Genomic DNA, 26,365 nt, shown 5'->3' with positions numbered 1-26,365 from the left:
GAGGAGGTAGAGGGGATTGTAGTGAGGATTTGGGAGCTGGCTTTGGGATGCTGGAAGGTTCGAGGAATGACTTGGTGGAGTTGAGTCCTGTCAATCCAATCCCTCCACTAACTCCATCCTCTCTCAGGCCAATCTTGGGATTTATGAATTGGCTCAGGACATTTCTACAATTCTCTACCACATACTCCATTTGGAGATAGGAGGTAACAATCAAGTAGCTGACAATGTCATGAACAGCAAACACCAGAGCCCTAGTATGGTAGGAGAGGAGGAGGTCAGTCACAATTCTGGCAGTGAGCATTAGTGAGACCTCTAGCTCTAAACTGGGATTGAGGGGAAACCCATCACAAAGAAATGGGGAGCAGGGTGCCAAGATTACTTTTTAGTCCCAGAACTTGAGACTAATGGTAACATCACAGAATTGCTCATCTTCCCAGAGGTAGTTCCTGTTTCATAAGGTGGCAGCCTCATGCACTCGGGGCTGGAATCACAAGACTTCTACTCTAGATGCCATGGTGCTATATATGCTTAGGGGAGTTCCCTGGCTCAGCTCTGAGCAGTTTCAAATCAAAATAAATTTCAAAAGACCAACAGTACTTATATTAACAGATAAGTCTTCAGTAAGCAACATTGAGCCCTATATGCTGAGCCCTAAACTAGCAAAAAAAAAATCTCAATTTAACGTTTATACTTTATATTATATATTAAATAAATGAAGGAACTATTGAAATCATATTTTCATATAACTTTTTTAGCTAATCAAATCAATTAGCAAGCATTTAATACATGCTAAGATACTGTGTTAAGCTTTGGGAATACAAAGAAAAAGCAAAAACAGCAACTGCCCTCAAGGAGCTTTATACCTAGAAATGTTAACCAGGTCTTTTCAGCTAAAGAAAACCATTCTTATATATGTATAAAAGTTATAAAGCATCAAGAAAAAATTAATAGGAATAATCAAAACTACATGCAATATAAATTTGGAATATAACCCACTTTTAATTATGATTCTTTGGAAGCAAGAGATTCCTTAAAAGAAATAAGAAAATTTAAATAAAATTTAAATAAGAAAAAGATAGGAAAATTTAAATAAGAAAAATAAAAAATAAGAAAAACTACTAACATGTCATGTATATGTTTAAATAAACATCAAAACATAAATAGAAAAGTGTTTCCTACCTATAAAAAGAAGTTTCCATTAGAAGACTAAAAGGGCTATTCTAACATCATTCTGAAGCATCCAACACTTTATTATAAAGAATGACTACAAATGAGTAGACTCTAGTAGACATACAACTGCCATGAAAGTGACACATGAAAGGCTAACTGTGCAGAACACCCATCCATCTAACAACCCTGGAAAAACTACAATTAACCCAAATCCTTCCCTGAGAATAGATTTAAGATAGAGTTAAATTATCAGATAGTCTGTGTTTTATAGTTTAGAAAAAAACAGAGAAAAGTTAAGTGACTTGCCCAGGATCACATACTTAGTAAGTGTCTGAAGTAAGATTTAAATCCTGTTTGCTGGTAATTTGTTTGAAAAATTCTAGGGCATCAGCAAAGAGAGTAATTAAGAAAATGAATAGCTTCAGCAAAGTTGCAGGCTACAAAATAAATCCTCAAATATCAGCAGAATTTCTATATCATAATAACAAAATACAAAGAGCAATAGCAGAAAAGGAAATCTCACTCCAAATAACTACAAAATACATAAAATACCTGGGGATCAAACTCCCAAAGTGTACAAAAGACTTGTATAGATTCAATTACAAAGTGCTCCTTAAAAAAAATAAAGAACAACTTAAATAGCTGAAGGAATACTAAATGGTAGGCTATGCCAATATAATAAAAATGACAACAATACTGAAATTATATTTCTCATCCTATACCAATCAAATTGCTATGGGCAGATACTTTACAGAACTTGATAAAAGTAATACCAAAATTCATTTGGAAAAACAAAAGATCTGGAATATCAAGGAAAATATTGAAAAGACTAGAGATAAGGGAAAATCACACTTCAAGTCCTTGAAATATATTTTTAAAAGCAGTAGTCATCAAAACCATCTGATACTAGGTTAAAGAACAGAGAGCTACATCAATAGAATTGACTAGATAGGCAGATTAAGAAACAACAAAACTTAATAACCCAGTATTCAATAAAGTGAAAACCACAAGAAAAATTTCTTATTTGATTAAAAAAAAACTGTTGAGAAAACTGGAAAGCAATCAAGCAGAAATTAGACTTAGACCAACACCTTAGACCACATTCTACAATGCATTACAAATGGACATGTGGCCCTAAATTTAAAGATTATATTACAAGACAAGTAGAAAAGGGTGGCACAGTGAATAGAGCACCGGCCCTGGAGTCAGGAAGACAGAGTTCAAATCTGGCCTCAGATACTTGATACACTTAGTAGCCGTGTGACCTTGGGCAAGTCACTTAAGTCCAATTGTCCTCCAAAAAAAAAAGTAGAAGAGAGACAGATCATGTACCTCTCACAGCTATGGATAAGAGATATATTCTTAACCAAACAAGAGATAAAAGTAATTACAAAATATAAAATATTTTGATGTCCTCTAGATTCTATTGACTTTTTAAAAAAAATTTACATGTATTTCTATTGTAACAATATTTTCTGGAGGTTGGTTATAAAAAACAGGACTGATATCAGGCAAAATTCTTTCAAACTTGCTCCTCACCTTCAAAACTACCAATGCATAAATAAATGCATTAAAATGCATAAATAAATGCAACTTTAAAAAAAACGATCAAGTATAGTTAGAAACACAAAGTTGCAACACATTAGTGGCGATTCTTAGAGGTCAAGGAGATCAATAGATAAGATATTAAGCTTCTTGAGGGTAAGGATTATGCCCCCTTTTGTATCACCATTTATGCTTAGCACAGTGCCCAGCAGATACGAAGCTCTCAATAAATACTACAACAACCATGGTTATAAATTTCCATAACAGATTGGTATACAATTTTTTTATGCAAAAAATACTTCTCCTAACTTAAATCTTCATTGTCTCTTTCTCTTTTAAGGCAAGGAGCAAAATTAGCACAAACTGGGGAAAAAGCAAAAAACTAATAAATTTCTATACCTTTATAATATACTGAAAGAGCACTTTTTTCCTTGCCTCATAAATATACAAAATTCAAGAAAAAAGATTTTCAAAACAGCTGTTCTGTAAATGACAAATTGCTATTTATCAAGTGTTTTAGAATTTACAACATTTTATTTTTTAAAATTTCCCATTTTATTTTCAGAACAGCCCTGTGGGGTTAAATATTCTGGGTAATAATTAGCTCACATTGTACAGATAAACAAACTGAGGCCAAGACAGTTTAAGTTACTTGTGCCAAGAGTCACAAAGCTAATTGCACACAGAATTTGAACCCTAACACTCTTATCCAACAAAACACAATCTATGGCAAGAGCTCTTTTAAATACAATATAACAAAGGAAGCAATGTAAAGAAAGGGAATTTGGTTCCATCTCTATTTGAAGAATCACACTGTTCACATTAAATTCTTTAAAACACACACAAACACTTTTTATTTTGGTTTAATATGTTATTTTCCCCCCAATTACATGTAAAAACAAATTTAACATTCTCTTTTTTAAATTTTGATTTCCAAATTCTCTCACTCTTTCCCACTCCCCTTCCCCCTTATTGAGAAGGCAAACAATTTTATGTTATATACAAACACACGTTTTAACAGCATAAAATGCAACTTGAAACAAAATAATGTTTTTTTTTCCTTACTAAATAAAAGTCTGTTTACTATGACAGTTTAATCAATAGTCACCCTTCACAGGAAAGTCCTAGATATATCCCTTAAACTTGTCAACACATCTTCATAAAGAAAGAACTTCTAATACAATGCTATCAAATGTGCAATGTCACTTCAAGGGTACATATTGTACACATTAGTAAATATATTTACATTCTCAAGAGGTAAGTGCTAGAAATATTTGAGTACCATTTAAAATATGAACAGTAGTATTATTATGCTACTGTTACTATATCTGTAGGACTAAATAATTATTTTCATTATAAAAACTTCAAAAGCAATTTATTAATTCAAGAAAAAGCCAAAATAATTTCATATATTTAAATAATACTTTTATTGGGCTCTGGCTATAACTTTAGACTAGCACTTTAAACACAAAACTACAAATAAAAACAACAGACTTGGAGGTCAGTCTATAACGCCATTTCTATACATGCATTATATATAATTATGTTACACACACACACACACACACACATCATATAGACACATTCTATTGGCAGCATCCTGATGGTCCTCAAAAGTCACCAAGAGGGAAGGTGGCCCTCAGAGTCAGAAAGACCCAAGTTCAAGTCTTGCCTCTAATTCACACTGCCTTTGTAACCCTGGACAAAACATAACCTCTCTGTGCACAAGGTGACTTCCTAAAACTATAAGCCACAATGATTTTCACTGGGAAATATGGTCTCTTTATCAAAGGAGTTCCTGCCCTCTATGATGATAAGAAGTCAAATCCTACCCCAAATATCCATTTATACACATATCCGCTAAGCCAGTCACATAACCTCCCTAAATTCCCACTGTTTCATCTGTAAAATGAGAATAATCCTAGGCATACAATGACACCTACACAACAAAACTACTGTGAGTATCACTGCTAGGCAGGAGCTGGATTGGATGCCAAGACTCATGCAAACCTGAGCCACTGTGATTCTATAACTAATTGGATAGGGGGACTGAAGGAAAGCGGTAAGAGAAAATCCGTAAGCTTTAAAGATAGAAAATCCAGTAAATGATGATACCAAAGAGATAAAGTTCACTAAGAAAGGAGAGAAAAAAAAACATTATAAAAGGAAAGAGCAGTGTTGAATTATGATTATTTTAAATTAAAATTTTCCTGTATAAATAAAACCTATGTAGCCAAGAATAGAGGGAATGCAGAAAAATTTGAGGGGAGGGAGGAAACTCTCATAGACAATCTCCCAGACAGAATGACTGGGTTGGAATATTGCTGTGGTGTAGGAAATGATGAGCTGGTAGATTCAGAAAAATATGGAAAGACTTGGACTTATAAAAGGAATATGTTATCCACCTAGAGAGAAATAGATGACAAGTGGAAATAAGCATAATATAGTCTTATATATATGCATTTTAGTGTAAATATGTGTATGTTTATAGATATCTATGTATATATGTGTGTGCATATATATTTATATGCATTCATATATATCCATATATTAATCTGCCCTTAACCGTAGCCTTGGAGGGGGGCGCAGGGAATAAAGTAAATAGTACAACTGTAGAGGACAAAAGAAATACAAGGAAGCAAAGAAAAGATGAACAGCTTTGAAAATAATGTGTAGTATTTATTATATAGTCTTGAAATTTAAATGTATTGCTTTATATTGAATCCTCTATTATGTTCTGCTATGTACACTACACAGCAAGGTTTTTTTTTTCTTATTTTGTATTAAAGTTTAAAATAAAATTCATATATAAAAAAAAGGACCAAAAGTTTAGGGGAAGAAAGTAATAAACTCAGTATTAGACATACTGACTTTAAAGTTGCATCAGGATATTCATGCAGAATATTTTAGAGGCAGTTCTATATATATTGTATGTATATATCGTTAGGGAGCTGAGAAGAGAGTTCCAGTCAGCAACTATAGATTTAGGAGCCAACTAAAGAGATGTGTAACTGAAGCGGAAGAAATAAATTAACTGACCAAGACAGAAAATACAGGATGACACAAAGTCTTAGTGCAGTTTTAAGCTTAAATAAGTTTGTTTAAATAAATGCTTAAAACTGCAATAAGACTTTTTTGAGACACTTTATATAGTTAGAAGGGGACAAAAGACACAACTTTGAGTAATATTCAAATTAAGAGGTCAGAAGGATGAAAAATCAATAAAAGATATCAATCAATTGTTATTGCTACTTGAAAAGGTGTGTCAATCTACTCCCCTATGGCTCCATTCATCATCCTTGTGACTTTTTGAACCTAAATATTCCTGCCTAGTCACCATTTCTCTAAACATTGTGTTTCCCTCAATGTAATGTAACCCCTTGAGGGTGACCCATGATTTGCATAAACAGAAAAACATTAGTATGAAAAAGACAAGCTTTTGTAACAGAAGAAATGGTGACTAGGTACACTGGCATGGGAAGAAAAGATAAAGATTTGTGAAATCTTGGCTTCTAGGCTTTTTCTTTAAAAGTAAATGCTTATAGAAACAATTAATTTTTAAAATATTGGACCAAGTTTCTTTAAATGCTTAGATTGCTGAGAAATATTCACATCATACAGCATTTTCTTCACAACTGTGGAGTGGATATCCCCATTTTACATATCGGGAAACTGAGGCACAGAAGGCTAATAAGAATTGGATCTGGAACTAGAATGCCCTCCCCAATACCACCTCCTACTGTACACCTTGAGATGTGTAAAACGGTTGCAAATTTTGTTGTCCTAACTTGAAAAATGTTTTGATGATTCCCTTTCATTTCTGTTTTAAAATTTTATTTCTGTCAACTTCAATTACAAGCTTTTCTTTGAGGGTAAGAGGGCAGAGAGAAAGGGACTGAAGAACATGGCATAGAAAATCCACCTACATTTCTTCCATTAAGATTTGTGGGGTGAAGAATAGTTTGCCACCTAGGAAACTGAGTGCCAGTATGTAGTTCCTAATAAAAAACTGACCAGCTATAAGTCTGTAACAAAAGATGCTATCAGTGAAATTGGGAAGAAGAAAATTGCATTTATATTGTCATGTTATCACAAGCACTTACTTTTGCATTTATCTATAATCCAGGCCCCCAAATCATATTAAGGGTGGAAATGTGCATAATTTGCATTAGGATACTAAAAATGCAGAGCAATTACCTTAATTTAAAGATTCCTATTGCTCTACAACTGTTCTGCAGTTTGAAGATAAATTTCTATTATACTCTATAAAGAATCCTTTCATCATTACCTTAAGAAGAATGAAAATAGTTTCTATTATGTGCACAATAAATGTTAATGTATAATAGAAGAATGCCCAGCATAACACCTTATATAGACAAGGGACGCTTCATAAGTGGTTGTATTTTAACAAGCATATTTTCTCCGACTGTATTTTCACAGTCCTGAATTTTTGTAGACAACACTGCAATGACTGCACTGAGACTCCCAAATAAGATCCAAGATCACGTAAAAGTTTGGTCTTAAATATCTATACAGAGGACATAAACACAAAACTATGATGTACAGTTATATAGACAACCCACAAACAGCTCATGGACAATAAGCTTGGCCCAGAATTTTATAAAATGAGGATATCAAGCTACCTTTGGGAATCACATGGTGCTTTTAATGATTTCAAAGTTCAGGAAACAAAAGCCAAGTTTTGGGTTTTTTTTTTTAATAACAATAGTATCTTTCCAGTCATCTCCATGTGAGATGCCTGCTAGGATAAGTTCGTTTACCTTGGCAGTATACTTTCCAGGGATGTACACACAGACAGTGAGGTTGAGGCTCAGAAGGAAAAGTATAAGAGAGAAGAATGAATTAGACTGCCTACCAAACTGAGGTCTACAGAGCCACTGTGCTGACCTCATTGGTGAATACCTGTGAAACTCAGACAGTCTACTAACACCATACCAGGAAACTGGATCACTTCCATCTGAATTGTCTTAAAATTCTGAGGATCACCTGGCAAGATAAGGTACCAGACACTGAACTGCCAAGCATTCAAACTCTCCTGTAGAGAGTGCAACTCAGGCTGGCCATGTTGTTCGAATGCCAAACACATGTCTGCCCAAAAGACTATTTTATGGAGAAAGAACTTACAAAAGGCAAGTGCTCATTTGGAGATCAGAAGAGGCAATACAAGGACACTCTCAAGGTCTCTCTGAAGTACTTTGGAACTGACTGAATGACACGGAGGACACTGGCACAGGACCACCCAGCATGGCACTGTGCTCTATGACAAAAGAGAATTGCCATAGCTCAAAAGAAAGATGAGATGTAAAAATTTAGACGTCACTACTCTAAATATTCATACAGATTATCTGTATCCAACCTATAGTAGAGCCTTCAGAGCATGTATTGGTCTGATCAGCCATAAACTGGACACACTGTACCTTGACCCCAACATAGTGATGTAACTTTGATCCTCTGAGAATGAAAGACAACAACCAATTTGCTCTCTGTCTTCCATCCCCAACTTGCAACTCCAACTCCCATTCCTATGACCCTGGTCTCTGGATGCTGAGGCTTACCACATCACTTCATAGCCCTCATCATGCCATGACATTCTACATGACAGCCATAAAGAATCTGTCAGTTAACTAGCCATTTATGGGGATACAAAGAAAGGCAAATTAATTAATTAATTGGTCCTTGTTCTCAAGGAGTTCATAGCCCGAGGAAGATAAAATCTGCAAACAACTATGTACAGACAAGCTAGATACAGGAAAAAAATAAGGAATGATCAAGTGAGTATAGGTACTAGAATGAAGAGGTACTGGGAATGGCTTCCTTTTTTATTGTTTGGGTTTTTTTGCTTTTTGGAGAGCAAATGGGGTTAAGTGACTTGCCCAAGGTCACACGGGGGGAATGGCTTCTTGCAGATGGGACTTTAGCTAAGATCTGAAGGAAATCAGGGAAACTATGAGGCAGAAATGAGAAGGGAGGGCGCCAGGCATGGAAAGAGCCAGTGAAATGTTTAGAGTTGTGAGATGAAGGGTCATGTATGAGAAACAACATTGGGGCCAGACTGGAAAAAAAAGGAAGGGCACAAGTGATGAAAGGCTTTAAAAGCAAAACACAGGATTTTATATTTGTTCCTAAAGACAACAGAGAATCACTGGAATTTATTTAATTAGGGAGCGACAGTCAGACGTGCATTTCAGAAAGATAATTTGACAGCTGAGTGGAGGTCGGATTGGACAGGAGAGAAAGGTGAGACAGGGAGACCAGTGAAGAGGCCACTGCAACATAATCTAGGCACCAGGTGTAGGGTGGTGGCAGTGGTAGGAGACTGAAGGAAACACATACAAGAGATAGGCAGACAGAAACAAGACTTTACAACAGATCGGAAATAGGGGGTGAGAGACTGAAGTTATTAACACCAAGGCTGCAGACCTGAGTGACCAGGAGAACAGTGATACCCTCCCTCCACAGTAATAGGGAAGTTAGGAAGAGAAAAGGGTTTGGAGGGGAAAGATATTTTAGACATGTTGAGCTTAAGATGTCTATGGGATATCCAGTTTAAGATGTCTAATAGATGACTGGAGATGCATGAGTGGAAATTAGGATACGGAAGAGCTCAACAAGTTGATCTGAGAGTCATCTGCATAGAGATGGTAACTGAAACCATGGGAGTGAATGAGATTATCAAATGAAACAGTACTCAGGGAAAAAAGAAGAGGACCCAGGAGAGCCTTGGCAAATCCCTATGTTTACAAGGTACTACCTGGATGAAAATCCAGCAAAGGTGACAGGGAATTCCTTCCACGACCCCGGCAATGCTATTTTAATGTCCTTCTGAGACTACTTCCAATATACCTTATATGTCTTATATGTTTGCGTACTGCCCCCTCCCAATGCAGAAAGTGAACTCCTTGAAGTTAGAAACTATTTTTGTTCTTTGTATCCCCAGCACTTAGCATAGTGCCTCAAATATAATAAGCATCTAATAAATGCTTGTTGACTTGACTTGATTCCTTGACCCGACCCCACTTCCACTCCGACTCCCACCCCTGCTTTTCTGAGAACAGCAGATTAAACAGCAATAAAACACTACCATTGATAAAAGATGTCAAAACTTGCCTTATCATTCTAATCACCTCCCCACTCCCACCTCTACAACACTACTTCTTGGCCATCATCTTACCTCAATGTGCCATCTTCCTCTGTCAGAACATAAGGTCCTGAAGGGCAGTAACTGTCTGGCTTACTTGCATTTGTATCTTGGAGGCTCATCACAGTACCTGGAACTTAGTCAAAGCTCACGCTGTATGGCTGCAAGTCATGGAATATTAGAGTTTCTCAAGAATTAAAGTTGAACATCACCCAAAGGGCAAGGCAATACAGTGTGGGCATGAGCAGGCCAACCAAGAATCATATAAATGTAGCATTAGTAAAGTATATCATCAAAGAGAAATATAATTTGTCATGTGCCAAAAATCAAGAAATAACTGACAGTTTATGTGAAAATGAGAAAAGAGCATAGAACAGAACTCAAATAGTGAAATTCTGTTGCTACCTTGTTTTTTATATATTTTTTAAAAGAATTACATAAGAGAAATTCAGCTTCTTATATAATCCTCTCTTCTCTGTATATAGAATGTTCGTTTGATAGTTTGCTGGTGTTAAGTCCATTTTTTAAAAAATAAAAATCTTTTAAAGAAAATATAGCTTCCATATCAGTTAAGACCACAAGTAAAACTGAGAGATTCTTGAATTTGTAAATAAACACAACAAATTAGGATTACGATTAGGGGAGGCAGTAAACAGTTTACAATTTTTGTTAAATAAAATGCATTAAGATGTACTACAGTTACTTTGGAGGAATGACATGGTACTTAGCATAGTAGCACAAACTCATGGCACAGTCAACTAGCAAAGATCAAGACCCCTAAAGAATAAAGCATGGATGGGTAAATTTTGAAGAAGGTAGAAAACTCAGAAGAACTATGAAACATGAAAGTTATACACACTAATTAGCTAAGGAAAATACATTCAAATGGGGATATAGAAATTTCATCATAAGAACAATGGAAATATCAAGAGAAGAATAGAATACACAAAAATATACTCCTTTACTTCCTACCTCCATCTACTCTACCATGTTTTCTACAGTGAGCACAAGAGCCAGTCTCCAAACCAGCTGTGTATCAAGACCAGTAATAAGCAAAATGCTGATCATGCCCTGATCTTCTATGATACAAGGGTAAACTACAATGGCTATGATCTACACATGAGTAATCATAAGCAATTTCATAGTATCTGCACATGAGTTTATTACAGTGTTTCAAATCAATCAATATAGATAACTTAAAAAAAAACTTCTGGTAGACTGGTCCAAAATAATCTCATCTGAAGCAACAAATTTACCTGTAATACAAGAGCTACATTTTTCTACTCTGCCAGCAATTCTTAACTTTTTCTTGTTGGTTTAGTTTTTTGACAACTTACTTCTATATTCCTTTCTTCCACTTCCCTACCTCAACAAAAAATGTGGTATGACATATATTTGTCCACAGAAATTAAAATACTTTGTTTTTGAGAATTTAGGAGAATATTCATGATAGCTCTTCCAACAAGTTGAGACAAAACAAGCTAAAATCAACTATTCTATAACCTCTTTTAGGATATGTATATCCTACAAATATATGTCCTCTAGATTTTACTGACTTTTTAAAAAATTGGTCATATTGGGGGCAGAGTCAAGATGGCAGAGTAGAAATAGGACCTCTGCTCAGCTCCAGCTTCCACCTTCCAGAATTCATGTAAAAGGGGACTCTGAACAAACATTGGAGCTACAGAACCCACAAAATGACACAGAGAAGCTAACCTCCCGCTGAGGACAGCCCAGCAGGAATCAGCCAGTGCAGCATTCTGGGAGCTGAGCCCAGGCCCACATGAGACAGAGGATTTAGCCCCAGGGCGGGCGTGACCAGCCACTAGCCAGAAGGACTCCAGATCACCAACAGCTTTGGCCAGTTCCAGATTTATCAACACACAGATGTGAAGGACAAAGTGAGAGGTCAGTGCAGTGTGGACTTTGGGACCTAGTAAGTGGGAGAGCATCCTGGGGGCAAGAAGCCACTGAGACAACTAGGCGCAGCTGGCGCCACACTGCAGCTTCAGCTCCTGACCTGCAGACTGTAGAGGGACCAAGCGACCAGTCTGAGGGGTAACCACTCTTGCTTTAACGCACTTGGATCTGGATTGTAGTCTAGTGTAGAGGTCCTGGGGTGTGTGACCAGCTTGTCAGAGCATGTGGAGGCTTCAGAGAGGGCACCCAACTAATACCTCCTGCAGCTGAGAAAACCCCAGTGTTTGGCACAGAAGCTCCCCTGTCTGGTAGCAGAGTCCTACTGTGGCAAAAAGCCAAAAAGTCAAGTAATTGAGTGGCAACATGACCAGGCAAAGGAAGCAAAACAAACAGAAGAATCCAATATTAGACTCCTATTTGGGGGACAAAAAGGAGCAAAGCATGGAACAGGAGGAAGACAGTGAAGTCAGAACTCCTGCACCAAAAGCTTCAAAGGAAAATACAAGCTGGTTACAGGCCACAGAAGACCTTAAGAAGCAGATAAGAGAAGTGGAGGAAAAACTGGGAAAAGAAATGAGAACAATGCAAGAAAATTATGAAATGAGAGTCAAAAGCCTGACTGAGGAAAATAACACCTTAAAAAATAGACTAACTCAAATGGCAAAAGAGGCGCCAAAAGGCAACGAGAAGAGGAATGCATTAAAAAGCCGAATTTTCCAGGTGGAAAAAGAATCTCAAAAGTTCACTAAGGAGAATCATTCCTTCAAATTTAGAATGGAGCAAAGGGAAGCTAGTGACTTTATGAGAAATCAAGATGCTGTTAAACAGATCCAAACAAATGAAAGAATAGAAGGCAATGTGAAATATCTCATGGGAAAAACCACTGACCTGGAAAATAGATCCAGGAGAGATAATTTAAAAATTATTGGACTACCTGAAAGCCATGATCAAAGTAAGAACCTGGAATTCATCCTCCAAGAAATTCTCAAGGAAAACTGCCCTGATGTTTTAGAACCAGAAGGCAAAATAGAGGTTGAAAGAATCCACCGATCACCTCCTGAAAAAGATACCAAAAAGAAAACTCCTAGGAATATTATAGTCAGGTTCCAGAATTCCCAGATCAAGGAGAGAATATTACAAGCAGCCAGGAAGAAACAATCTGAATATTGTTCAATCACAATCACAATGATTCAAACACAATCAGGATAACTCAGGATCTGGCAGCTTCTACACTGAGGGATCAAAGGGCCTGGAATATGATATTCTGGAGGTCAAAGGAGCTGGGATTAAAACCAAGAATCACCTATCCAGCAAAACTGAGTATCATGTTTTAGCGGAAAATATGGAGTGGAATAGAGGACTTTCAAGTATTCTTATAGAAAAACCATAGTTGAATAGAAAATTTGACATTCAGATACAAGAAGCAAGAGAAGCATGAGAACATAAACAGGGAAAAGAAATCATAAGGAACTTATCAAAGTTGAACTATTTACATTCCTACATGGAAAAACAATAATTGTAACTGATGAAACTCTTCTCAGTATGAAAATAGTTGAAGGGAATAGAAATATACATATATACATATATTATATATATATATATAGTCTTTATCGGAGGGTACATAGGCGTATGAATACATGTGAATGTGTATATATATATATGTATATATATGTTTACAGGTATACATAGATAGAGGGCACAGGACCAATTTAATAGGAAGGGATAATACTTAAAAAGTGAAATTAAGAGGTGAGAGAGGAATATAATGAGAGGGGAAGGGGAGAGACAGAATGGGGCAAACTATCTCATATAGAAGAGACAAGGGAAAATGGGTACAATGGAAGGGAAGAACAGGAAGGCATAAGGGAATGGGTCAACCTTATACCCATTGAATTTGGCTCAGGGAGAGAATAACATACACAATAAATAGGGTATCTCACCCTACAGGAGAGTAGCGGGGAAGGGGATGAGAGGGGGGATGATGTGGAAGGGAGGGCAGGCTGCGGGAGAAGGGAAATTGGAAGCACACACTTTTGAAAAGGAACAGGACCAAAGTAGAGAATAGATCAAGTGGGAGATGGGATAGGAGGGAGGAAAATATAATCAGTCTTCTACAATATATCTACTATGGTAATGTTTTGCATTAGCTACACATGTACAACATATATTGAATTGCTTATCTTCCCAGTAAAGGTGGGTGACAAGGGAGGAAGGGAATTAATCTGGAATTCAAAGTTTTAAAACCAAATGTTTAAATATGTATATATATATATTTATATACTATTATTAATACTATTTTACATGTAATTGGGAAATAAGAGGGGGGGATATCCTGGGGGACCACTAATTTGGGAAGGTGAGTAGGGGAAAAGCGGGGAGAAAACCTGTAACCCAAAATCTGGAAGAAATGAATGAAGTAAACCAGAAGTTAATAAAGCATTTGGAAAAAAAAATTGGTCATATTTCACAAACAATTTATCATTTTATTTACTGCTCTAGAATTGGACATAAAATGACTTCTAGTAACCGTTTAAATGGGAAGAAAATTGGAATTTTCTTCAATTTAAAAAGGAAAAGCTATTTACAATTCAGAAATGTATGGTAGCACTAGGTAGCACAATGGACAGAAAACTGGGCCTAGAGTCAGGAAAATTTACCTTCCTAAATTCAAATCTAGCCTTAGACATTTATAAGCTGTGTGACCCAGGGCAAGTCACTTAACCCTGTTAGGCTGAATTTCCTCATCTGTAAAATTGGCTGGAGAAGGGAATGGCAAACCTCTTCAGTATCTTTGCCAAGAAAATTGCAAATGTGATTATAAAAAGTCAGATACAACAGAATCACTGATTCAGAAACACACATGTGCCACTGTAGTAGAATAGTTCAAGATTACTGAGGTGTTCATTTGTTACCAAAAGAATAACAAGACTGGGGGTAGCTAGGTGGCAGAGGAAATAGAGCACTGGCCTTAGAGTCAGGAAGACCTGAGTTCAAATCCAGCCTCAGACACTTAACACTTACTGGCCATGTGACCTTGGGCAAGTCACTTAACCTCAATTGTCCTGCCTTCCCCCTCCAAAAAGCAAAAAAAAAAGAATAACAAGACTATTTATGAAAGAGATAATACTGTACAAGGTTATCCAGAAGCCGATCTTTTCTCAATGAAAAATGAATAAACTCTTCTTTAAATTAAATATAAGCAATAACCCATCAAAAAGCAGGTATCATCCCATCACCTGAACCTATATCTTCTTATAATTCTTCTAAGTAAAATAAATGATTTTTCAGCTTCCATCTTACCCTCATGCCTATCATACTGTTTAAAAAAAGACTGAAGAAACCAAGGTTCAGAACAAATAAAATTCACTTGCAGTTTTGTGCTTTCTTTCTTCACAAGAACTCTTCTTCATCCAGCACCCTAGGCCTACAACACCTCTCCCCTGGACTGCTGCAGTATCCTCCTAATAGAATTCCCTACCTCAAGTCTTCCTCTCCTCCAAGTCTATCCATTCCATCCTGCTGCCAAAGCGACTGTCCTAAAGCATGGATATGACCAACAACATGCACATCAATAAACTCCAACACCTCCCCATGTTGGATGTTCCATGCTCCTCACAGCCTGGAAAGCTTCCCATTTTTCCAGACTTTGAATATATTATTCCTCTCTACACAATTTACCTTCCAGCTATATTAAACAGCTTGCCATTGTGGACAAATGATGCTCCATTTCCTGTCTCCAAGCCTTTGTCCCCCATGCCTGGAATACTTTCCCATCTGAACTCTCCTCTTAGATTCCCTGGCTTTCTTTAAGACTCAGCTCAAGTGCCACTTCTTCCAGGGAGCCTTTTTCAGTTCTCCCATCTGCTAGAGCCTTACCCTCTAAAATTACCATTCATATAGTCTGTATATATTTTGGATAAACCTATCTATTTACATGTTTTTTTCTCCCCCATTAGACAGAGACTATTTTTTTATTTTTTCCAGAGATCAGCATACTGCCTGGAACATAGCAAGCACTTTATAAATGTTTACCAGTTGACAAATTTAAGTCTCCTAAATGGTTTTCCTGCAACCCATTGTTAGAACTAAATGGTTCCTTGCAACCAAAGGAACCCAGTGGTTCTTTGCCAAAATACAGCCTTGATCCATTTCAAATGTAATAAATAGAGCTTCACAGACAAAGAAAAAGAGAGAAATTCATGCTACATACATTAAAAAAAATGGATTAAATTTTAATATACCATTAAAGAAATCTAGGATCTAAAAAAAGTGACTCCTACCACTTAGTTAACTAATAATGGTTTAAAATGTAACAAATTAAATACTTTTTTCCCAAACAAAACATTTTGGATTCTGAATTAACAACATCATATAAATAATTTAAAGTAATACCACCAGTTCACAAGCTGGCCAACTAAAATGAAAATAAAACCCCAGATAACATTTGAAATAAAGATAGGGAAAGAGATTGATTTATTATAAATGCAACAGATCTAAGGGTACCCATACCCCTATGCAAAGATAACGTCCTTAAAATCTGGAATGAAAGTGAAACTTCAGTATCTCTAGAACTAAAAAAGCAAAACAAACAAAAAAAAACAATTTTGCATCCCCTAAAACAACAAAGAGGGCAGAGAGTTCAGAAGGGATGATCTCTGTCCATTCAAGCATATAATCAGGATGAATAATTTACAAACATACTTTCATCTTCAATACCACTGAGAACAGCTGAATTCTAAGGAGCTTGGGGAGACACTAACACATCTGCTAACCAAGTGGAATAATCAGAATCCAAAGCTAGAATGCTTGTGAAACATGCTTAGAATTTTTGGAGGAAAATAGGCAAAAAGAAAAACAGTATAATTTTTTTTAACAAAGATCTATATTTGACATCCTAAGTAAATCCCTCAGTAATATTCATTGTGTATGGATTCTATTTAATATACACATTGAAGGAGGGAGAGAACACTAATAAATGATGAGATTAGATAAAACCTCCAGGGAAGAGGTAGAAAGCGAACTAAGTCTGAGAGGCAGAAGTGAAAAGGAAATTGTCAGGTCACAGTGGACAGTTTGTATAAAATACACAAAGATAGAGAATGCTAAAATCAGGAACTAGGTAATAATCACTTTGAGCTAGGATGGAGAGTACATGAAAGGGGGAGGGAGAGGTTTGACACAATAAAGGAGGACCAAATTGTGAAGGTCTTTAAATGTCTGGGTGAAGAATTTGTATTTTACTGTAAAGGCAATAGGGATGATTTTTGAAAAGATTAACTAACATGGATAATCTTGTCCTTTCTCCAGGAATTTGATAAGAAACAATTCAGTAATGAGAAAGATAGCATTTACAAAAATATTTATAGCAGCACTTTTTATATAGCAAAGAAATGGAAGGAAAATGGTTATATATTGATTGGAGAATGGCTAAACAAATTGTGATAGGTATATAATGTAATATTATCATACAATAAGGAAGGATGAACATGAGGAAGTCACAAAAATTCAGAAGAATAAGAGCAACTTACAAGATGCTCATGATAATGGAAAGTTAAGTAAAAAGTAAATGTTAAGTGTCATTACATTGGAAGATGCCAAAATTCTGATTAGTGCAATGAACAATCATGATTTCAGAAGAATGATGGTGAAAATGTGTCTCCCATCTGTGGGCAAAGGGGTGAACTATAGGTGGGTAATGAGGCACATATTAGGTCAATATAATCTATGTACTAACATTTTAACATCAATACTTATTATAAGGGACAGTTTATTATATAGAATGAAGTAATTAGGAAATGATGGTGATGTAGACAAAGGCACATCAATATAACACTATGAGATTTTTATTCACTGAATTATTGAAAAAGTAGAGGATAAACTGTAAAAGGGAAAGATTCAAAAGCAAGAAGACCAATCAGAAAGCTATTATAGGGCAAGATGGAGGAGCAGAAGGAAGAGATACAATCTAGCTCACCCACCAAATCTCCTCCACAATTTTTAAAATGCACCAGACCAAATTCTGATCAGGAAATGCAAGAGAAAGTAACAGTGAGTCATTCTTCTAACTCTTGGCAGCTTAAGGAGTCAGACTGAGAAATCTGAGCATTCTACTCTCCATGAACTGAAGAATGGATACCAAGTTAGGAAGAGATTGCAGAAGATCCCAGAACAAGAGCTGGATGTAGGAAGGGTGCCACTTGGCAGCTCCATCACACAATACCCAAGTTTGGGTCACAGATCCAGGGTGATGAGGAGAGGCTGACAAGAAACTGTTGTGGTATACTATATACCCTAACTTACTACTGAGGAAGGAAGAAGTTCAGAAACAAAAGAGTAGCTATGTGGCTCTGATCCCAGGAACAGAGTAGGGACTTGGTTTTAGCTTCTAGCCCAGGTGGAAGCCTGCAATGGCTACCAGGGCAGAAACCCCAGACCAAAGTAGCCTACATTTCAATACTCTGAACCTTCAGATTCTCCTAGCTAACAGTGGTTGAATGCAGCAGAAATCCACTGAAACTCCCAACTAGGGACAGTCTCTAACATACCCAAACCTGGGACAGAATTTACAGAGCTTAAACCAAGAGGGAAGTAAGCACAGACCCTGCCCTGGATCACATCACTTTGAGAGCACTGTAAATTTGCAGTCTCACAGCCTGAGCTGTGAAGGTAGCAATTCCTAAGAGGCCAAAATTTTGGCAATAAGCAGGCAGGAAGAATGAGCAAACAAAAAAAACTCCATCTTTATCGATCAATCAATAAACATGCATTAAATATCTCCTGTGTGCCATTCACTGTGTACCAGGGATACAAAAAGAGGCAAAAGACAGTCTCTGTACCCCAGTAGCCCACAATCTAATGGGGGAAACAATAAATATAGACAAAAAAGTTTTATACAGGATAAATAGGAGATAATTAAGAAAGAGAAGACATGAATTTAAGAAGGGCTGAGAAAGGCTTCCTGCAGAAAATGGGATTTTAGTTGGAACTTAAAGGAAGCCAAGGAAAGGTCAGCAGTTGTAACAGAGGAGGGAAGGTGTTCTAGGTATGGGGGGAACATCCAGAGAAAATGCTCAGAGCCAAAAGAATGGGTGTCCTCAGGGGTGGGCAGGTAGCACAGCAAGTAAGAGCACCGGCTCCAGTGTTGAGAAGACCTGGAGATCGAATCCCGGGCTCGGACGCTTAGCACCCACCCAGAAACACCTGGCCGTGTAACCTTGAGCAAGTTACTTAACCCCAATTGCTTAGGGGCAGCCAGGTGGCTCGCGAGTAAGAGCACCAGCTCCAGTGTTGGGACGACCTGGAGATCGAATCCCGGGCTCAGACACTCAGCACCACACCCAGAAATAACTGGCTGTGTAACCTTGAGCAAGTTACTTAACCCCGATTGCTTAAAAAAAAAAAAAAAGAATGGGTGTCCTCTCCATAGAAAAGAAAGACAGCCCATGTTAGGATCAAAAAGATCAAAGACTCTAGTAGAAAAGGGTAGGAGATAAAATGGATAATTTTGATTACATAAAATTTTAAAGTTCTGGACAAACAAAATTGATGTAGCCAAAATCAGAAGAAAAGCAGGAAACTCAGGGGAAAAAAAATTTAAAAAGCAAGTTCCTCTGATGAAGGTCTCATTTCTCAAAAATATAAGGAATTGAGCCAAATCATTCCCCAGTGAATAAATGGTCAAAGTACATGAATAGGCAGTTCAAAGCTATCAATGGTCATATGACAAAATGCTCTAAATCACTAATAAATTAAAGAAACGTAAATTAAAACAACTCTAAAGTACCACACACCTACCAGACTGACTAAAGTGACAGAAAAGGAAAATGACAAATGCTTGAGGGTTTGTGGGAAAACAGGTACACTAATGTACTATTGGTGGAACTATGAACTAGTCCAACCATTCTGGATAACAATTTGGAGCTATGCCCCGAAAACCATTAAAATGGGCATACCCTTTGATCCAACAATATCACTACTAGATATATACCCCAAGGTGATTAAAGGAAAAGGAAAAGGCCCTACTTGTACATAAATATTTATAGCAGCTCTTTCTGTGGTAGCAAAGAATTGGAAACTGAGGAGATACTCATCAACTGGGGAATGGCTGAACAATTTATGGTATGTGAATGTGATGGAATACAATCATGTTGTAAGAAATGATGAAGTAGATGATTTAAAAAAAAAAAGTGAGAAGATTTCTATGAATTGATGCAAAGTGCCATGAGTAGAATCAAGAGAACAATCTATACAATAATTGTAAATATCATAAGGAAAATCATCCTTTAAACACTTAGTAACTCTCAACATACAGACCAACTACAATTCCAAAGGACTTATGATGAAACATGCTACCCAACTTCAGATAAAAAGATGATGGAATCAATTCAAACTTAAGAATGGGAGGGAAGGGGAAAAAGAACAAAGCAAATGAGGGGATTTATTGTGCTTGAGTATACATGTTTGTGATGGGTTTTGTTTTCCTTACTTTCTCAGTGTGTCAGGGAGGGAAAAGTGGAAGGGAGAGAATTCAGAACTGAAAAGAAAATAAAAATAATTTTTTTAAAGCCTACTACAGAGTTCCAGATCATGTGACTAGCATGGTGACAGATTAAACATTACCTCTAGCCCACAATGACTCCTAAAAAAAATTACAGAAAAGGGGAGGGGACAGAGGAAGGGTGACAGATTAGATCATAAAATAAAGCCCCACAATATATTGCTTACAAAAAAATTAAAGACAAAAAAAAGCAAAGGAGAGATAATCATTCCTATTTGCTCTTGATGCAATGGTTTACATAGAAAATTCTAAGAATTAAGAATGCAACTGAAAAAATTAAACATTTCAACAAAATTGCAGGCTACAAAATCACCCACTGCCAGCCCCCCAAAAGCATATCTATATACAAAATCCAGGAAGTATTAATAGAAACAGAAGTTCCATTCAAAATACAAAATGTATGAAATATTTAAGACTCAATCTACCAAAGAACAGTCAAAACTTGTGGGATTTCAATTATAAAAATACTCCTTAATTAAATAAAGAAATTAAATAGCTGGAGGAATAGTCAGCATTCATGGATTGGACATGCCAACATGATAAAAATGACAAAAACCAAGTTAATTTATAGATTTAATAGTCAATGAACTAAGCACCTACTAATGTACTAAGTGCTGCAAATACAAATAGGAAAAAAGACAGTTCCTTCCCTCCAGGAGCTTACAATCTAATGGAGGAAGATAAAGAAAAGAAAGCTGAATGAGGTTGGAGGGGAAACAGGTATACAATGCAGGGACATGGTGGAGAAATCAATTAAGTTTCAAAGTAGTACAGTCAAGTGGGAAATGAGATGTCTGCCTGCGTTGAGTCTCTACCTTAGAGACTTTGGAATTCATGTCCCTGTCTTCCAATCATCAGAGAAGCAAAGGGCAGTGATAAAGTGTGAGGACTAAAATTGATTTGATCTTGCAGGGTGATGAAATTTTCCCAAATGATGAGCTTCCTGGGACATGATGGAAAAGTCAGAGAAGACTCAAGTGGAAGAGATTAATGTTTAATAAGCCAAACTACCAAAGAGATGCTTTACAGAGGTGTACATAATGATAATAATAATAAAATTCATTTGGAGGAACAAAAGACCTAGGATTATCAAGGGAAATAATGAAAACAGTAAGAAAGAAGGAGCAATAGAATGTCAAGATCTCAAGCTATAATATAATGTAGAGATCATCAGAATCATTTGGTACTGGTTTAAAAAAAATCAATGTGACAGACCAGTGGTTTGCAACGTGTGATCCAGGGATTCCTGGGTATCCCTAGATCATTTCAGGGGTCCAAAGTCAAAACTATTTCAAATAATACCAAGATGTTTTAATTTCTAATACAGTAAATACAATATTACTATGCTGGAAGAAATGATGACTATGATGAATCAAGAAATGAAGACTTACATGAACTGCTACAAAGTGGAGTAAACCTATCCAGAAAAACAATATATTGTTAAGAGGTTCTGGTTAATAGTACATTGACTATAACAATGTAAATGGAAAGAACAACCACCACAATACAACTGAAAATTAATGTTTCAAAGAACAAGCATGGCTCAAAAAAAGAGATATGAGAAGACACTTCCCCTCACTACTTTACAGTTAGTAAGTTCACAGGTATAAAATATATCTATTAAAAATTTCTTTCACTGCATTGATTAGTTTAGCTGATTTTTTTTCTCTTTTTCCCTTTAAAAAAAATTCTTGGTTATCTGAAATGAGAGGGCTCTCTAGGAGGGAGAATGTGAAAACATAAGAGTAATTTTTTTACTTATGTGAATGGGGGTGAGTGAGGGAAGTTTTGAGTTACTCTGTTTCCAACCTGTCACTCCTTAGACAATTGCCTCCTCTTCTCTCTCTCCTATTTCATACCCTTTCAGCTGGGGGGGGGGGGGGGGTCACCATATTGGTGCTAGACGCCAATAGCTTTATTTAGTCCTAGTGCAGCTTAGAACTTCCAAACTCAAGTAATCCACCAGTCTTAGTGTTCCCTAGTAGTAAAAATTACAGGCATGCATCATGCTTAGCAAAAATTTATTTTTTAAAAAGGCTACTAGTCTAGGTCAAAAGGGATGAAGATCTGAACTAAGGTAAAAAAATGTGAAATGGTTATGTGAATGGAAAGAAAGCAGATGAAAGAGATGAAGTAGAATTAGAATCTAAAAGATCTAGTAAATGACTAGTCTGAGGGATCAAGGAGAGGGAAGAGTCAAAATGTTGAGTTGGAGTCTGAAAGATTTGAGTTCAAACACTGCCTCAGACACTTAGCTATGTGACCCTGGCAATAGTAATTGTAATTGTAATGTGATTGTAATAGCAATGAAATTTAAAGATCCTTCTGTATTGCTAAGCTAAGAGGTAGTTAGCACCTAGTTTCAAATTAAGCCTCTGTTAAAGAAACAGAAGGTATGAACCCCTGTTGCTGCCGTAACAGGAAGGGGCTGAACAGGGAACCCCTGTTGCTGATGTAACAGGAAGGGGCTGAACAGGGAGGAGCAATACTGTATACGAGGAAAAACCCCAGCTGGAAAGTCAGAATTTCCTGGGAACTTGTGGTGGCAGAGCTTCTTCTGAGGACCAGCTGAGCTGCTGAGGACTTCCAAAGGCCAGTCAGGCTGCTGAAGACTTCCGAGGGCCAGCCGGAGCTGCCAGAGTGAGCATGATTGTGGTGTCAGTACTTTGTGGCTTTGTTAAGCCTTGACTTTCCAGGAATAGAGACTGTGAAGGATTTAAGGTGGACTGGACACAGTGAACTTCAGTGTGGAACAGGAATTGCACAGAGAGCTGGACAAGAAACTGGGAGCCATCTGGCTTTGAACCCAGGTGAGGTGACAGTCTGGTGAATCCAGGTAGGAGCTGGGACCATAGAAAGGGATCCAGGGAATCTGAGAGCCTACCCTGAGTCAAGCTGAAAGAAGACTTTACTTGGATACTGTGTACTGACTTAGAAGATTGTGATTTACTTGTGACCAAGGGGTGGATAGCAGCATATTTTCTGATGACTGAATAGTGAATGATGACCGAATAGCGACTGATCTGTAACTTAGTGTACACCATGAGTGGAGAACTTTGACTTTTGTATTTTGTGATCTTAAGGAGGCCTCCTTAAGGATAACTGAATAATTGAGTTGACTGGATGATTGAGTTACTAAGTGACTGACTAAATGATTGTACTTTGTTCAAAACTATGTGACCACTGTGGTGAAAACTATGTGGCCATTTTAGTGATAAGTTGTTGAGCTGTGACATGATGAATGCTGTATTTTGATTTTCTGTGAATGTTTTGCTCTGAGTTATTACTGAATAAATGGAGTGTTCACTATACTATGTAATTAGATCCTTGAAAACTGCTCACAGCAGCCATCCTCTGGAAAGCTGCTCCTACATGGCTCTACACAAGTCACAGTCTCTCTCTCAGCCTCAATATTCTTATTTGTAAAACAAAGATAAAAGCACCTAATTCACAAAGTTCTTGTGAAGAGGAAATGAATTAACATATGTAAAGTGCTTCACAGATCTCAAATAACTGTATGGATGCTAGCTATTTTGACAATACTAATGACGAGTCCAAGGTTTCAAAACCTAGAAGACTGGGAGGATAAAGATATCTTCCTCTTTGGAAACAGGGAAATTTGGAAAAAAGGCAGATTTCTTTGTCTAGGAAGGAGAAACAGATACAATTATTTACATTTTGGATACACTGTATTTGAGTTACAAAAGGGACATTCAGGAGATGCTGTCTAGCAGGTATTTGATGATGTAGAACTGGAGTTCAAGAGAAATACTATGCCTGGAGAGGGTGTGTGTGTGTGTGTGTGTGTGTGTGTGTGTGTGTGTGTGCGCGCGCACGCTTTGGGAATAATCTGCATATAGAGGTAACTAAGCCCATGGGAATAGATGACATCATCAAGCAAAAAGCACATACAGAGAAGAGGAATTTTTTTTAATAATCTTTTTTTTAAGGTTAGTGTTTTTAAAAAACATTAAGACTTGGGGTCCAAAAAACGGATGATGATTAATTCAGCAAAAAATTATCTAAAAAGGCACACTAAGATGAATAGAAACAGAGCCAGGAGATAGCGGTCACAAAAGTCAAGTTGTGCATCCTATTATATTCCAATTGGCAACTCCTATTTTTTATGATTGTGGTTTCAGAATAGGCATCAATAGCATTTGAGACAGATGAGGAGGAAGGAAAGAGGAGAGAGAAACTGTGATTGCCTTGGTGGAGGGAACTCCTGTAAGGAAAGCCTTTCTATTAGTGCAGACAGGCAATAATTCTTCAACTTATAGTCTTAGAGCTCTGAGGAGAGAGAAAATAAAATGGAGGGAAGGGAAATAAATGATATTTAAATTCTATAGTTAAATACAGCTAGCATCATCATCATACATATTTATATAGTGCTTTAAGATTTGAAAAGTGCTTTATAAATGTTATCTCATTTTCATCTCATGTCCCTGCCCTAAAAGACTTTACATAATTAAGTATTTTGTTTCTAAAAAATACCCTAAAAATTAAAGATGACAACTCTAGCCTTCAGGTAAGATCCAACTCTCAGTTTACTTTCATGGAGGGGAAAAGAGGGATGGAAGTAGAGAAGTTAGGCTACGGGAAGATGGGGTGAGTAACATGAGATGAAATCCTCATTTAGGACTACATTTGTGAAAATACAACATAACTTTTTGGAGCAATATCCTAAAAATCCACAAGATGGGGGCATTATTCCAAGAAAGTCTGTCTCTCTTCCTTTATACATGAGTACCTCTGCACGTACCTTTCTCTCTAGATGTATATTCTCTTTCTGGATATGTATATGTTATCTTTCTGGATGGTTCTATTGGCACTACTCAAAATGTCTCACTCACTATTTCTTACCCCAGCACCTTTCCATTTGCTTGTCTGTCTCTCTCCCTTAACTGCTCAAAATATAAAAAACTATTTTTTATATTTCCTAGACAATGTTGTATGTTTTCTGATCATTTTTAAATGGATGAGTGGCTTTGATGTTGGTCAAAATTAGCAGATCAGTGGAACAGAATAGATAAGACCAAGAGTCAAACAAAAAGTACACAATGTTTCCTAAACTTCAAAAGATACTGAGAGGACTTCCTTCTTGATAAGAACTTCTGAGAAAACTAGAAAAGTAGTTTGGTAGCAAATAGGTTTAGACCAGAATATTACAATAAGGTCAATTGGGCTAAACATTTAATATAAAAGATCATGCTATTTTAAAAAATTAGACAACAGGAGATGTTATTTTTCAAAGCTATGGCTGGTAGAATTCATGACCAAACAAAGAACTAAATATAAGAGAAAAACAGACAACATCAATTAAATTAAATTAAAAAGCTCTTGCATGATAAAAATACAAGTGAAAATAAGGAGAGAATGTGTCACCTAGAGAGATATTTGTTATCAAATGATCTGTGATGTCAACCACTTGGGAGTTCACTCTAATAAAGCAGACTACAACTGATTCAAGTGTGATGATTCATGGACTTTTATCCACATTTTCCCAAAAGTCTGGCACAAAGGGTCAAGTCAATATGCATTTATTATTATTATTATTTATTATTATTATTTACTATATGCCAGACAATGTGTTAAATGCTGGGAATACAAAGCAAGGCAAAAAAAAAAAGTCTCTACCATCAAGGAGCTTATTATATGGTAGTGTGGGAGACAATGCAAACAATTAAATATATACAAATTTATGTACAGGATAAACTGGGGACAATCTCAGAAGAAAGGAATTAACAGTGAAGGAAAAGGAAAAGGCTTCTTGCAAAAAATGGGATTTGAGTTGAAACTGGAAGCCAGGAGACAGAGACAAGAAAGGAGAACATTCCAGGAAGACTACAAAGAATTTATAATAAGAGAGTGAAAGTAGAAGAAATCGAAGCACCAATGGCAGGTGGCTTTCTCAAGGAGTTTAACCATGAAATGGGGAAAGACATACAGAATGATAGTTGGAATGGATGGATCAAGTGAGAATGTAAGAATGGGAGAGACATGAACTTGTTTGT

General features: G+C 36.7%; 1 protein-coding gene and 1 pseudogene across 2 annotated transcripts in view; both read right to left on the bottom strand.

Annotated features, from left to right (window-relative positions):
- Positions 1–26,365, bottom strand: part of XPR1 (xenotropic and polytropic retrovirus receptor 1) — a 230,753-nt gene that overhangs the window by 155,925 nt on the left and 48,463 nt on the right. The gene's annotated exons all lie outside the window — the stretch shown is intronic.
- LOC138150941 (zinc finger and BTB domain-containing protein 12-like) lies at positions 29–514 on the bottom strand (annotated as a pseudogene).

This window comes from Petaurus breviceps, unplaced genomic scaffold, assembly GCF_028583685.1.
Source record: "Petaurus breviceps papuanus isolate PSGF00001 unplaced genomic scaffold, PetGlider_PUasm1.0 90895, whole genome shotgun sequence".
Taxonomy (NCBI): domain Eukaryota; kingdom Metazoa; phylum Chordata; class Mammalia; order Diprotodontia; family Petauridae; genus Petaurus; species Petaurus breviceps.
This window is presented reverse-complemented; position numbering and strand designations above follow the sequence as displayed.